At 37.9% G+C, this 16,625-nt stretch overlaps 1 protein-coding gene and 1 long non-coding RNA gene across 2 annotated transcripts in view; one reads left to right on the forward strand and one right to left on the reverse strand.

Moving 5' to 3' along the window:
- The window catches only part of KCNB2 (potassium voltage-gated channel subfamily B member 2), a 504,596-nt gene that overhangs the window by 390,150 nt on the left and 97,821 nt on the right, over positions 1 to 16,625 (forward strand). The window lies entirely within an intron of this gene.
- Positions 12,885 to 16,625, reverse strand: part of LOC138170641 (uncharacterized) — a 61,932-nt gene continuing 58,191 nt past the window's right edge. Inside the window, exons 2-3 of the long non-coding RNA XR_011170698.1 lie at positions 13,639 to 13,713; positions 12,885 to 13,103 (exon numbers count right to left, since the gene is read on the reverse strand). This is a non-coding gene — a long non-coding RNA (uncharacterized lncRNA). The remainder of the gene's footprint in view (positions 13,104 to 13,638; positions 13,714 to 16,625) is intronic.

Raw genomic sequence — 16,625 nt, forward strand, 5'->3', positions numbered from 1 at the left:
AACAGTGCCTTGGACACTTAGTAGGTTCTTGGTAAATTGCAATTGAGAGAATAGATTGCCCAGTTGCTTTCTTCTAGGGGAATTGGCCAAGTGACCCTCAAGAAATCTAACCTTGAAATAAAATATCTAATGCAACCCAAATGCCTTAAAGACACAAGCAGTTGATGACTTTTGTGCTTGCTACAGGCCATTAAATTAATGGTAGGAAGGAAAAATCCCATAAAAGCATTCAAGTGATACAGTACCCATGGTGAGAGACACAGTGCTACAATGGAAAGAGTCATGGGTCAGGAGTCAGAGTTTTCAGGATTCAAAGAGTAACTCTGTTACCGTCAGTCTGATCTTGTACACGCAAATCACAGTCTCTCCAGGCCTCAGTTTCCTCTTCTGAAAAATGAAGTTTTGGCTAGATGACACAGAAATACCCTTACAGCTCTGCATCAAAGATACTATGAGTAGAGAAGACAAGGAAGCACCACAGAATTCGAAGATGCTAGCACAGAGCAGGCTGCCTCAGTGCATTTTTGTTTTACCCAAATGATATCATCTTATTATCTACATTGATCAAGCTAGACAAAGAGCTGCCAAATCTCCAGCTTTGTATATGTTGTGAAGAGATAGAATAAGTGTCTTCATCCTTGGAGGGGAAAATGGTATCCTTTGCCTGGTGTTTTGTGCTAGTCCTGACTCAGCATGGTAGTTGAGGTTCTACTTTGGAACAATATGAGACACTTAAACATCATTCAACAGTTAACAAAGGTTATCATAAAACTTAACCATTGCAGAGAAGGCTCTTCAACAGGACCCCTCAACTTGATTCAGTTGAGTAAAGTTCCCTTTTTTGAGTTGCCCATTTTAATTCACCAGCCAAGCATCAGTGAGAGGGTCTAGGGCTATCTAGTACTTATGTGATTAAGAAATGATGGCAACAGCCTGAGCCTTTGCTCTTCTGAGCTTATAAAGTCTTGAGAATGGTCTCAATACCTTTCAAGAAAAAAATTATCCTAACTTTCCCCAGACCAGGAGTTAAGATATTGCTTCTACCACACCAGGAAATAAATAGAGTTTGAAGTGGTGGCTCCTTCTTAAATGGGAGTCCAGTGTTTGCAAACACATTCAAATGGTTTAGGAAAAATTGTGAAAATATAAACTTATGTTTTTTCCCTTTAAAAAATTATCCCCAGAAGGCCCATAAATACTTCAAGATGGATTTTCTGAGCTACCTTTCAATGCTTGGTCTTCTGGATCATTCAGTTTGATTTTAATTTGATTTGATTAATTTGATTGTAATTTTTTAAGCACTCAGTGGGAGGCCTGGAATCACTGGTAAATAGTCCCCACCTTTTAAGAGTTTACCTTCCATTGAAGCTTATCCAAATGCCAGGAGAATCACTTGGAGGTAAATTATATGGTTGTGTTCTTATGTGTCGTCAAGCTCTCAAAAAATTCAATTCAGTATTTATTAAGCATTCACTATTTGGAGAACTGCTGACAGGTTTTGGAGGAGATACAAAACTTTAAATAAACACTATCCAGAATGTCATACATCTACACATCAGTGCTATTCAAGATCAAGTTTTTACCAATGGAGAAGGTCCAGGGAGGTAGCTAGTGAGTTAGGCTTTAAAGAACATAGAGCAATATAACCACAGGAAGGAAGGAAAAGGAAACTGTAAAGATAAAGGACAGCCAACATAAACATGCCCTGAATTAGCAGGTCAAAGCAGTATATTTGTACAGTTTGTGTGGAATATAGAGTGCGTAGAGGGCAATAAGGGAAAACATCTGAAAAAGCAGGCTGGCACCATATTTTATAGGGCATGGAATTCTAGGTAGAAAAGTTTGACTTTTACTTAGTAAACATTAGGAGGGATATAACAGCAAGCACCCTAGCATTCCCAGGATGACTGCTAGCACAGGTTCTTTGATCTGCTTTTCTAAAGAAAAGCAACTCAAAGGGGTTAACAATCTTACTTTAATCAAAGCTGTATTATTTTCTTAGTTGAGAGGAAAAAGTCAACATCCTGAACTTCAGAGAAAATACAAACAGAAATTACAAGCAGACAAAAATACAGACAGAGAAAATAACACAATTCAATAGACCAACAGACTGGGCTTCTAGCTGTCTGACCATCACATACATACACTTAGTTACTAGAGAGAGAAGCACCAATGACTGCCCAGAGTCTCATCTAGCCAAATCACACAACTCTTCCCATGAGTGAGCCCCAAAGCAAAACCTCACCTTAGAGGCATAGCCTTCTCCAGGGTCAGAGGACATCACAGCCTCTGTGACCCACTGCATAATTACAAAGTAAGAAAAGGTATGTGCCTTCCTGAAAAACAAGCCTCCCCTAAGCAAGATTCTCTTGTTGGTCTCCAAGTGAGGCCCATTAAGGGGCAGGGAAGATCTTCTAATTCCCTTACCATTACAAGGAGCCAATGGTATAGTGGATACAGTGGCTAGAGTGCCAGGCCTAGAGTCAGGAAGACCAGAATTCAAATCTGGCCTCAGACACTTACTGGTTGTGGTTACTCTCTTAGTAAATCACTTAAACCCCTTTGCCTCCATTTCCTCATTGATAAAATGAGCTAGAGAAGGAAATGGCAAGCCACTCCAGTATCTTTCCAAAGGAAACCCCAGGGGCAGCTAGGTGGCACAGTGAGTAGAGCACCACCCCTGGAGGAGGACCTGAGTTCAAATCCAGCCTCAGACACGTAACACAAAAACCAGCCGTGTGACCTTGGGCAAGTCACTTAACCCCAATTACCCTCCAAAAACCAAAAAAAAAAAGAAAAAGAAAAACCTAAAAGGTGCCACAAAGAGTTGGACACAACTGAAAAACAACTCACCAACAAAAAAATAATAGGAAGCCCCTCAAGATTTTTAAGCAGAGTCACATGACCAAAACTATACACTAAAGCTAAGGTTTTATCTCATGTCTCATGGTTTGACTTTTCTTATTGTACTGGATTTCCCTGTAGTAATAGTGAGAAATGAGGTATAAGAGTAATGCAAAGCAGCAATTTGAAAGTCTCATAGACTTAGAACTGGAAGAGGCTTTGGAGATTATCTAGCTCAACCCTCTCATTTGATAAATGAAAAAACTCTAGCCCAAAGAAAGTGACATATATACCTGGGGTCACTCAGCTAAGTTAGCAGCTAATTTGAGAACTGAACTCTTTCCAAAAAAATTTAAAAAGAGGAATTGAACCCAGGACATCCAGCTCCAAATGTGGAATTCTTTCCCATGCCTTGTTGTGAATATATTCTTTGTCAAGGTAAAATATTTCTGGACTGGTGTCTTATCCAAGTCATTAATTAACTATAAGGCTCCTTGTTTATCCTTTTAATCCAAACTTAACAAAGTTATTTATTAGTGGATATTGAAAATGTCCAAGTAACTGCACCAACATATATTATGCCAGTGTGCATTATTAAGTTATTAGAGGGCTGGGGAGAAAGGTGAACATACTTCTGAGTGACTTGGCTTAATCTTAGCTGGAGACCTGATATCAGATTTATTCCTACAGAGACAAGTCTTAATTACTTACTTATTCCTATCTTGCCAAGAAAGAAATAGGTAATTTTTAACAACAAAGAGTGCAGGAAGAGTTTTAAAATGCTTTGAGAACCTCCAATAAATACTGCTATAAAACTCAAGTTCCTATCCTGTATTTCATCTAAATCAACTAATTATATACACCAGGTTTTAGGTTTTAGACAAGATTAGTGATTACTAAAGTTCCTTCTAACTCTAAGCTTCCATGATCTATGAGTTGCTAAACTCAGTCTTCTCTGTTGATTAAGTAATTCAGTTCCCTCTAAGAATTATAGACTCAGGACTGAAAGCAACCTTATAGGTATGGCTCCCTTATTTTAAAAGATGAGGAACCTGAGAGAGCTTTAATGTTTTCCTCTAGGTTGCACTGGTAGACAATAACAGTCAGGACTCAAATCCAAATCCTCTGATTCCAAATCCATTGTTCTTTCAATTCGACCATACTTTTTCGTCCCCTGAGTAGACTAGTGTGGAGCCTTGATAAGACCTCAGGTAAATGGACAGATTAATTCAAGCTCATCTCATCCCCCAGGTTGGTATTAAACTTTTGAATCAATATAAGCTCTTTTAGACTAGTTTCTGGCCTGTCATGACCATTCATCCTCTTTTCCTGGCTGATCCATCCCAGGATCATGTCCAGTGGTGAGCTCATAGGCATGGAAGCACCCACTGTTAAATGTTCTAGGGGTAGAGATTGCTCTCAATACCATTGGAGGTCAATAAATTCAGGAGGCAAGCTAGTAGATAAAGAGTTTAACTAAACTTAGCTGAAGGGCAATTGCCAATGAACAGCAAAACCTGAACAAAGGGAGATAGTCACATAGTCCTTCATATAACCTTCAGGCAAATAACAAGGCCAAAAAGAAAGTTTAGTCAGTTTATCCAGTGAGATTGCTGGACAGCTTCCATTATCTGGGAGGTTAAATAATTGGAAAGGAATGTCAGGTAATTGGGAGTTGGGGGAAGGAAGATAGCTTGATCCTGTGGGATAAAACTTAATCTTACCGAAGGCAGTTTGACAGAGGATAAATTTTTAGAGCCAAACAGAAGCTATTAATGCTTTCCTCTCTACTAACCTAGCTCAGATTCTCATTGCCTCCTTCTAGAACTACTGCAATATCCTGATCATTGGCTTCCCTGCCTCCAGTCTCTATCCTCCCCAAATCCTAAATCCCCAAATTCCTAAAGTTCATGTTCCAATGATCTCTGGTTACCTCTAGGATAAAAAAAATTACAAACACCTCCCCTTCATCCATTCCAGTTCTGGCTTCTTGGTGTTCCTTAGACAAGATATTCTATCTCCCACCTCCAAGCCTTTGCACAAGATGTTTCCCCCATGCCCAGAAAGTACTCCCTCCTCAGCTCTGTATCTTAAGATTCCTTGACTTCTTTCAAAGCTCAGTTCAAGTGTCAAGTCCTTCTAAGTGACACCTTTCCTGATTCCACCAACTCCAAGTGCCTCACCTATGACAAAATTACTTTGTATTTACTTTGTATGTATTTTTTATTTCTATGTGAACAATGACCCACTCCAAAAAAAACGTAACCATATTGTGTACTCTAATGCATTTAGTCAGTTTAGTCAGAAGATTGAACTTTGTCTGAAAACTATAGTATTATAGATTTATATGTGAAAGGCGTCTTGGAGAATATTTGGGATACCCTTCCCCCTTGTTTTATTGATAAGGAAACTGAGCGTTTAGTGACCTGCCTAAGGATCCAAAAGTGACAAAGGGAAGATTTGAATTGAGGTCTTATGACTAGAACCAGCAGCATCTTTTCCATTGAATCACCCAAGCCTCACTTACTTGAGCTTAATAGTATTTCCTTCATCTTCCTGAGGGACATTGACAACTAGAACAAATGTTAACTTCTTGGAGGAAGACTGAGGAACAATAAATTCCTCCATTTATTACTTAGGCTAAGAGTAATGGGTTTCCCTACACATAAGGCCTGTGTAATCACATTATTATTCAAAAGTATTTAAATAACACTTACCAAATCCAACACCTTTGGGCCAAGTGTGCCTTGGAAATGTAGGATATAATTGCAAAGATAAACTTGCTAACAAATCCCTGAAATGCAACACCATATTTGCAATGGGGGGAGGGGGGGGAGTCCATCACCTGGAAAGCCAGGTTATGGACTGGAGAAAGAGGTAAAAAATTTAAACAATAAAAATACAATAAGAGCAAGGTCTAAATCTCCTACAATTTGCAGTGATCCTCTTTCCCAGAGGATTTACTTAACTAACTTCTTCCTAATAAGGTTAAAAGATGTCAACGAAACAGGAATTAAGTTAATTATGCCCTTTGACAACACTGTGTGAGCAGAACAAATTTGCTTCACTCTCTTGACTTTGATGTTACAGTTATAGCCCTTTGTTATTATTATTAGGAAAAGATTTAGAAACCAGGTGGAAGATGCGTAAAGTTTCAATTGTGGGCTGTAAATCAGCAAGCCTCTTCTAGCTGGAAAATACTATGGTTAGCAATGGCCATGTAAAGTGTCTACGTAAAGAGGATATATGCTATCCCTTATATTTAATGTTTGGCCCTAAACGAATGTTATCTTACCCTGATGAGAATTGCTATGGAAGATCTACTGGTAACTTCCAGTGAAAACACACAAATTTCAAGGGTAATAATGTTCTCTCATCCCTGCCCCCTTTAATCTTATGTAAATTAGCTTGGAGAAGCTAGTTTCTAATTTTCTTGTTTGGTAATAATTTATCTGTCATGTATATATGTGTATACAAACACTGAAAATGATTACAATGTAAAGTGACCAGGATTGGTGGTCCTTCAAGATTCTACAACCTGACTCCCATTATAGGTCATGTAGTTCCTTAGCTATAGAGTTCAAAGCAAATACCAGAGAGAATTATTTAATCTCCCTAGAAGGAAGGGACCAGACAGAGTGATCATACCATGCTTATTGTCTTAGTGCTAATCAGACAGCGGGAACAGGCCTAAGGCTTCTGGGGTCGTGGCAGGGACAGAACAAGAGCCTTGGCCTCCTGAATTCTGGCCCAACCCAATAGGTTGGATTTTCTCTTCAGTCTGCTAGGAAATGAGAGAGGCTGTGTAATACAGTTGGGGGGGGAGAGTTAGACATGCGTTGGGGAATGGCTAAATAAGTTGTAAAAGAATGTAATAGAATATTATTGTAACACAATTTTTATTATTAATACAGAGGAGCAAGGGAAGACTTACGTGAACTGATGTAAAGCAAAGTAATCACAGCCAAGAAAAAAATACACACAATGATTTTTGTTATTATTGTTCAATTGTGTCTGACTTTTTATGACCCCATTTTGGATTTTCTTGGCTAAGATACAAAAGTAGTTTGCCATGTCCTCCTCCAGGTCATTTCACAGATAAAGAAGCTGAGGTAAACAAAGTTAAGTGACTTGTCCAAGGTCACACAGCTGAGGCCAGATTTGAGCTCAGGTAGATGAGTCTTCCTAACACCAAGCCAGACTCTGTATCCACTGCACCATCTAGCTGCCCAATACACAATAATTAGAACAGTGTAAATGGAAAGAGCAGCCAGTACAAAACAAAAGAAAATGAATGTTGCAAAATTACAAAGAACAGGCTTTGCCCCCAAAGAAGAGATATTGAGAAGATTCCTCTGCAGAGGTGGGAGAGAGGGAAATCACAAGTGTGGAACCCTACCCATATTGTCAGGTTATTTTTCAATATATTGGTGTATTTAATGTATTGATTGTTTTGTTGATTTCTATTCCTTTTGTTGTTAAAAAAAAAAATCTTTGTTATAAGGGACAACTCTCTGGGATGGAGATAGAGGAGAAAGAAGTGGAATTTAGAAAATATGAACATGAAAGATGCAATAAAAATTTGTTTTAAAAAAATAAGTAAAAGAGTAAAGGGCCAGATTTAGTGTCAGGCATTCAGATCCAAGCTTTGTCACTTGATCCCTAGGTGACTTCAGGTAATTCATTTCACTTCCCTGGTCTTCAGTTTTTTAAACTTATAAAATAAAGGAAATGGGCCAAGATGACCTCAAAAGTTCTCTCTGGCTCTAAATCTTTGATCATGATTCTGAAAACGAGGTGATTATTTGAGGGGCTGAAGGTATATCATGGAGATGGTTTTATTTCTTTGCAAAATGGTAACAACGTTAGCTGCAGCTGTTACAGGGGAAAAAACCAAAATCTCTTCCCCCCGAAAGTCAGTTTCCATGTTACCTCCCATGGTGACCATTATACCCAAACCTCTCTTTGTCCAAGGATGCAACTGTTCCCAGAGAGATACCTTCTCCCCCCAGTACAAAAGCACTTCTGGTGGCCCTTTCTTTACCACTCTCCCTTCCCCACCCCACATTTCTTCTTCCATCCCTTCAAATGAATCTGTTCTAGAGGCAATTTTAGTTACACCTCTGCTTCTGAGCAAAAATATTACATTCTTTAAAAGGAGAGCAGTGATCAAAAAGGGGAGGGAGGTCAACATAGGTCACAGTTGAACACTAGATGAGACTGGCACTATAATCTAAGACTCTTCACTAATTAATATATCTTCCTGTATTGTGTTGAATGATGTAAGTAAAATTCCAGCCTCCTATGTGTGAAAAATCTACCTGTGTAGAATTCCACTGTATACAAGAACCTGCCCTGGTGTCTCTGGGAATACACTAAAGAAAGAAGGGTTACTAGTTCAAGAACCTTACAATCTAAAGAAGTCATGCAGTTCATGCCCCAGTTTCTAGGTAGTTCTGTACCTAATTAAATTCAAGAAATATTTATCTACCGTGTTTCCCTGATAATAAGACACTGTCATTATTTTTTTTGGAAAGAAAAACACCAGAGGGCTTATTTTCAGGGGAGGGCTTATATTGTCCTGCCTCAGCTCTCCTCCGCGGCACTGCTCTCAATGGCGCCAGCAAGCAAATCACTGGGGAAGAACAGGATGATGCACTCACTGCTGCAGCTCTGATTGGATGCAGCTCGGAGCGTGGCGTGCGTTTCACCTGGGGGGGGGGGGAATGGTGCATACAGAGGGTACCGTTATGTAGCGTGTAGCGCAGGGGATCACCTTCACTACAGTAGCAATCTCAATAGGGCTTATTTTCGGGGGAGGGCTTATTTTAGAGGAATCTTACACAGTAAGGGGAGGGCTTATTTTGGGGATAGGTTTTATTATCGGGGAAACACGGTAGTGCCTACCTCTGTGCAAAGGGGTGGAAAGAAAAAGAAAGAGAGGAAAGAGGGGGAGGGAGACAAAGAGTCAGAGAAATGGAACAATCCTTCTCCCCAAGGATTTTCCAATCTAGTCACAGCTTGTTATAGAACTCAAAGCCTGAATGAATAGAAAAAATTCTGGATTTTGAACTGGGTAACATGTATTCAAGTCAGTCACTTACTGACTGTAATTAAAGACAAATTGCTTAACTCCTCAAAGCTTCATTTTATTCCTCTGTAAAGTGGGAGACAATAATATTTATACTACCTATGTATCTGATAGGATATTGTGAGGAAACTATTTTGTAAACTATCAAGTATTACACCAATGTGAGTTATAGAGAGTTTTGGGGTCCAAATCTGTGATTTCCTCATGAGGAATTCCTTTCACCAGTGCAGACTGGTACCTGCATTACAATCTGCAGTCCTAGGGAGTTAACTAAATTGCAATTATTAAGGGCATGAAGACATTACCCAAAGACCTTTTAGTACAAGTTAGAATATAAATCCGTAAGAGAAGTCAAACAGTAGTTTGAGGAATTCCAAGAAAAGGAGTACTTTTCAACAGAGGAGATCAAGAGAGACTTCGTGGAAGGGATGATAACAGAGTTCAGGGTTGAAGAAAGAAAAGGCTATGAACAAGTAGAAACATAGGATGAACTCTTTCTAGGCAAAGGATATGGATGCCTTAAACAAAAATGAGAGAGTGAAATAATGTAGGAAAAGAGTGAGCAGGAAATTTATTTGGAAGTTAGAATGTTTGCAAGTAAGGAGTATTAAATGAAGCTAGAAGGATAGGAAAAGGCTAGATGGTAGATACCCTTGAATACCAGACTAAAGAGTTTGTATTTTATTTGACAGTCAGTGAGGAGCCAATGCAAGTATAGAACTAGAGAGTAATGTGGTTAGTCCAATGGATTAAGGAGATTACTCTGCCAATGATATGAGATGGATTGGGGAAGAAAGAAACACAAGGTGGGAAAACTAGTTATGAAGCTATTACAGTAGCCTCATGAATAGCAATGAGGGCCTCAAATAGGATGGAGTCAGTAGAAAGAAAAGGAGCAATGGAGATAGTCAATGGAAAATACCTACTCACAAACCTATTTAGCATATTGTGTAGCGCTTCCAAAGAAGATGATTACAGACTCTTTACAATCTTTATTATCCCCAATACCTAAGATATCTATAGATCTACATACTCTGCTTTTTTCTCCATCATCTCTTTCCTGAAAGAATCCAGTCAAACTTTTAACCACTACACTTAGCAGATGGCCAAATTTGTACCAGATGGAGAATTATATACTTTTCGCCTGAATTACTCAGATAGCTTAGGCAAAAGTGTTTTGAATTTTCTCTTTTAACTTCAATTATCTACATTGCTTTTGCAGTTCATTTAACCTCTGGTCCCCTTTAAATCAATCAATAGGCTGGATTTCTTGAGAACTATCTATTCTTCCTAACACTAAAACTCCACATCTGCTAACCCATGACTTTAATCTGCTTCCGGAAACTCAGCCATCAATGGAATTGAGTGGTAATTGTAGCACAGTACATTATGAAGCTAGGCAATTCACTCAACCTATAAAATGGGGATGATGATGTCTGTAGTACTGACCTCACAGCGTTTATTGAAATTCAAATAAGATCATGTAATCAAAGTACTCTGTAAACTTCAAGTTTGCAAGTCAATAAAATGTAAGTTGCTAAAAGACAAAAACCTTTTCACATTTGTATACTCAACACAATTGTTGTTTACTTGTATTGTATACTCAACACAATGCCTGGCCAAAGGTAAAGAAATGTTTGCTGGTTTATTGAAAGAAAAGTTATAATATGAATCTTTAAATCCCACTAGCTGTGTGTGTTACCAACCATTATTGACAATGGAATATGATAATGAGGAGAAGGATGATGATGATGATGATGATGATGATGATGATGATGATGATGATGATGATGATGATTGATGATGATTGTGAGTTAATATTGTATAGTTGGTAGAGAGTTGGCTTCAGCATCAAATACATTTAGACCTAATTCCCACCTCTTGCTCATATTGGCCATGTAACCCTGGGCAAGTCAATTAACCATCTAGCACATCAGGCAACTCTCTCACACTACAAAATTAAAAAGCAGTGTAGATCTTCATTGGTAGAGGTCCTTTGCTCAATGGGAGGAATGGGAGTTTTCTACACTTACAAAGTCACAGGTCCATCCTAAAATAATAATTATAATGATAATAATAACTTACATTTATATGCAAGGGACAGAAAAGGTTGAGCTTAGGGGCTGGTGTTGGGGATGATAAGCTTATGCAGGACATTCAGTGGAGGGCCCTAGTCAACTAAGAGCCACCTTGAGAATCCTGAATACCTGGAATGGGTGGCACTCAAAAGACATTTAAGAAAAACTTTGCCTACTTCAGAGTTCTCACACCTCAAGGGTTATATACGTAGTCCAACCCCTACCTGGAAGAACTTCCCCTCTACAACGAGTGGTTGTCCTACCCTCAACTGAAGACTTTGAAAAAAGGGGCACTTCAGGGGCAGCTAGGTGGTTCAGTGAATACAGAACTGGCCCTGGAGTCGGGAGGACCTGAGTTCAAATTCAACCTCAGACACAACACAAAACTAGTCATGTGACCTTGGGCAAGTCACTTAACCCCAATTGCCCTCCAAAAAGGAAAAAGGGGCACTCCATAGATAGTTCATTCCACCTTGGGGTAACTTTAATTTTTTCCCACTTGATAATATTTTATTTTTACCAACTACATGTAAAGATAGTTTTAAACATTCATTTTTGTAAGATTTTGATTTCCAAATTTTTCTCCCTTTCCCTTTTCCCTTCCTCCTCTTCAAGAAGACAAACAATTTGATGAAGGTTATACATGTACAATCATGTTAACCATATTTCCACATTCATTATGTTGTGAAAGAAGAATCAGAGCAAAAGGGAAAAACCACAAGAAAAAATTTTTAAAAGTGAAAATTGTATGCTTCAATCTGTATTCATACTCCATAATTCTTTCTCTGGATGTGATTAGCATTTTCCATCATAAATCTTTTGAAATTGTCATTGTATTGCTGAGAAGAGGTAAGTCCATCATAGCTGATCGCTGCACAATGTTGCTGTCACTGTGTACAATGTTCTCCTAGTTCTGCTCATTTCACTCAGCATCAGTTCATGTTAAGTCTTTCCAAGTTTTTCTGAAATCAGCCTACTCGTCATTTCTTACAGCACAATAGCATTCCATTGCATTCATGTACCACAACTTCTAATTATGAATTGATAGGAATCCCCTCAATTCCCAATTCTTTGCCACCACAAAAAGAGCTGCTATAAATATTTTGATACATGTGAGTCCTTTTTCCTTTTTTTATGATCTCTTCAAGATACAGACCTATAGTGGTATTGCTGGATCAATATCAACTTATTATGTACAGTTTTATAGCCCTTTGGGCATAGTTCCAAATTACTCTCTGGAATAACTGGATCAGTTCACAACTCCACCAGCAATGAATTAGTATTTCAGTTTCATCATATCCTCTCTGATATTTGTTGTTTTCCTTTTCTGTCACATTACTTAATCTTACAGGTATGAAGTATACCTCAGAGTTATTTTAATCTGCATTTCTCTAGTCAATAGTGATGTAGAGCATTTTTTCATGTGACTATAGATAGCTTTAATTTCTTCATCAGAAAACTGCCTGTTCATATCCTTTGACCATTTATCAAGTGAAGAATGACTTGGATTCTTATAAATTTGACTCAGTTCTCTATATATTTGAGAAATGAGGCCTTTATCAGAGACACTTGCTGTAAAGATTGTTTTCCATCTTTCTGCCTTCCTTCTAATCTTGGTTGCATTGATTTTGTTTGTGCAAAAGGTAGTTTTACTTTTTAAGGTCAGCTCTAAGTCATGTTCACACAAACTGATTGTAATATTTTCTGCCAAGTATCAAATTGTTCCCATGAGCTGAAATGCATAGTAAATAAAATCATTAATTATGAGGGAAAAGAGTTAACTGCATGTAGTAGAATCTATATTTCCTTTTTTTTTAAAGTCAGCATAGGGCTACAATTTAAGTAAAAGAAGCAAATTGGCTTACCAATGTCACTGAGAATTTTATTCCCATTAGGCATATGTAAAACTGGTTTCTCTTAGCTGCACACTTTCCAACATTTCCATAGGATTATGCAGGAGTCGTGAATTCAACAGGCTGGCCAAGTCTAGGAGCTAGTAGAGTCCATAGAAAGTTAGCTTTTTTCATTCAAGAGTTTTGCATTGTTGCATTTTCTTTCATTCAAAAAATGCACTGTATCCCTTCTCCAATCTATTGAAGTAATGGCAAAGAAGATGAAACATTTAGTGCAATTCTCCTTGAAACATTGAATAAAAAGTAGTATATTTTTAATGCTAGCCACTCTCATGCAAAAGAATAGTCTAAAGGACTTGGGTAGACTATCTCTAGGATCGATTTTTTACTTCCCTGACCAGTATTAGCCTTTGCTTATTATATATTTCTCCTACCAAAGATTCTCACTGCCCCACTCCACTCTATGACCTACCCTCAAGCAATTTACATCTCTCACCTTGCTTTAAAACTTGGTTAAGACTTGCCTTCTCTAAAAAGGCATCTCTGACTAACCCTGTCCCAATGAGCATTCTCATTTTCCATTTTCTATATGCTGACTCCAATGGATATGATTGTATCATATCATCTTCTACTTGCACCTATGATACCATAATTGCCCCTGGCTATCTCCTATATCACTAGATCACCAAAGACAGGGACCAAGGCTTCTATTTCCTATGTAGGAGAAAATTTGTTAGTACAGACAGTGCTGTGTAACCCAGTAGATACTCACTTCATGTTGATGGATGTAAATGACCTCATTTAGGAGAGTCAGAAAATGGAACACTTCTCAAATGGCAGATAAACTCTGAAAAAGCAAATCAGTTGTGGAATAAAGGTTTTGTTATTATAGATATTGTTTTTGCTTTTCAACCCCAATGCATTTCTCATTCAGATCAGTACTGAAATATATGTTAAGATTTCTGAACATCTGCCTATGTTAACAGCAAAGGGGAAACAATTAGCAAATCCACTGCCTGTGCCTTCTCATTTATCTCTATCATAAAAGCTAGTTATGATATAGAACAACATCACAACACCATTTGTTGTAATGTGATTATTAGAGTAGAAAAAATACTGGATTGGGAGTTCAGGGAACTAGATTCTAGTCCTGGCCCAGAGGGTTCAATTAGACACATTAGGACTAACTAACAAATTTCACTGCCAGAAATCAAGCACATTTGTTCACTGTGCCAGGATTTAGTATCTATACTCAATAGAATATGAAAAGTGGTTTGTGGAAGGCTGGAACCAAGACATACTCTAGCTGATTGTTAAATTTTCAGTGTGAATTTTTACCTCAGAAATTGGCAAATGCTACAAATTTGGGCTTAATTTGTTGTTTGACTGATTGTCTAGACTTAAGAAAGTGATGGAGAAAATGATGCAAATTAAATTTAAAAGAGTGTCAATAGTACATTTCTAGGAGTAGAGGGTAGAAAGCCAATTGTTAAAAATTTTCCAGCACACTCCCATTTTTGGATCATATCCTTCAGGTCAGAAGAAAGAAAACAATTTACCTAAATGAAAGACAAAGAAAATCTGAGATTGCCTTAATAACACCTACTGAGCTGATTAGAGTAATTCTTATGCATAGAAGCTGACTGACCACTCCTTAAAGTGACCTCCCTAAAGCCCATAAATGATTTATAATGTTGAAAGGCTGAAATCAGCCTATATCCTGACAGAATTATACCAAATTCAGATTTAGTAGAATCCATATTAATAAGAAGCATGTGTTTGTGTGTGTGTGTGTGTGTGTGTGTGCATGAGTGCTACCACCTGGGTTCTTGCATATCTGTGTACATGGAAAGAAAATAGGATGATGGACAGCAAAGCATTAAACCATTGGATTCTTGGCCAAATAGTGTATCTGTTTCAATTCTGCACAGCACCCTATAAACTGACAGAATCTTCCTTTCCCCCCAAATAAAAGCTCATCATCATTATTCTTGTTAATATGTTAATTATGTTAATAATGATGTTAATAATGACCATCTTCTAATAGGAAGTTCTCCATTCATTGGAATAGTACAAAATTACCTATAGGTGTCTTCCACCTCTAAAATGTGACAGCATGCTTCAGCCCCAGAAAGAGTGGGAATTATAATAGCATTTTGTGTGTCCAGCCAGTGGCAATGAATAAGGATGAATTACTCCTTTCCAAAGCTCTACCCAAACCCAGCTCTTAATTGTTTCAGTTAATTTCTGACCCCTGTTCCCACCAAATTACATGTTTGGGACAAGGGGAAGGATAGCCCTGTTGAGGATGATTATAGAATCTGGATTTACTCAAAGAATGAGTAATTCCATGAATTATGAAACCTTAGAGATAAATAAAGGAATGTCAGGTTGAAGAACTCTAATACCTATTTTCCACATGAAAAATGGAATGTTAGTAACTGACATCTCTTAAGAAAATGGAGTTGCTTTGATGACTAGCCAGAGGAGACCTTCGCAAAATTTGAGAGAGTTATATCCTTAAAAATCTACCTTTTATCTCATTAGGGCAGGTCTCTTTTTCTTCAAAGGTTTTCTTTCTCTCTTCTCTTTACATCTGTGGTCCTTTTCAAAAGCCATGTGAGTTGGCTTGAGTGCTTGTCATAGAGAAGGTGTAAATAATTTATTGCATCCATTAAGATCAACCTTTAAGGAATATAATTCTTATGATGTGCCTGTATTAGAGAAGGGTTCATGCTAAGCCAATGACTAGATATTGTTGATGGGCAGCTGTTTCAATGAAAATGGAGAAGTCTTACCATGGCATTTACAAATGTAAAGTGGAGAAATAGAAAATACAGTTAACATACTGGGATTTCTATAAATAGTACAACAGTAGATCCTCCTTTTTCCCCTTGGCATTGAATGCGTCATTCTCTCCTTGAGTAGGTTAACTAACTAGCCGTCTGAGGTTTGTTTCTTCAGAAGTACTTGCAGTGGAATAGGAATTGCTGTATTATCAGGTTTAGTTAGAAGGTTGCCTAATTAAATGGCAAGAAGGGAAAAGGACAGGATTGAGAATGAATGGTTGCTATATTTACAATACTCATGATTTTTCCCTTAAAACTTTCACCTTTTTTTATATGGTCGATATAGGTAATGAAAGTGAGGGCTGAAAAGGTATAAATATGTGTTGGAAGGAGGCTCATAGTTTAAAAGCTAAGCTTCACAAATAGTATGACTTTTAAAAAGAATTCACCTTGTGGAACAGTACAACTGTTAAAATACATTAGCATCAGAATCTTTTGATATACAACATGACAGGCCACCACTGCTTGTTCAAAATTAACATGCTGGAAATCAGAAACAGTGAAAGGGAAAAGGGAACCATCATTTGATGTGAGGTTTGGGGTTTAAGTCCTAATTCTACCACTTTCAGCTAGGGGATACAGTGGATCAAAGGTTGGACCTGGAATCAAGAAGACTTGCATTCAAATCCAACCTCAGACACTTACTAGCTATGTGACCCTGCGCAAGACATTTAACCTCTGTTTGCCTCAGTTTCCTCATCTGTAAAATGTAGATAATAATAGCATCTACCTCTCAGAGATGCTGTGAGGATAAAATGAGATAATATTTGTAAAGTGCTTTGCAAACCTTAAAGTACTATATAAATGCTAGATATGTGGTCTTGGGCAAGTCACTTAGAGTTCCTGAGCTTCATTTTTCCATTGGTAAAATAGGGTCAATGATAATCACACTCCCCATGTCATAGGATTG

Source organism: Petaurus breviceps, unplaced genomic scaffold (genome assembly GCF_028583685.1).
Source record: "Petaurus breviceps papuanus isolate PSGF00001 unplaced genomic scaffold, PetGlider_PUasm1.0 38, whole genome shotgun sequence".
Taxonomy (NCBI): domain Eukaryota; kingdom Metazoa; phylum Chordata; class Mammalia; order Diprotodontia; family Petauridae; genus Petaurus; species Petaurus breviceps.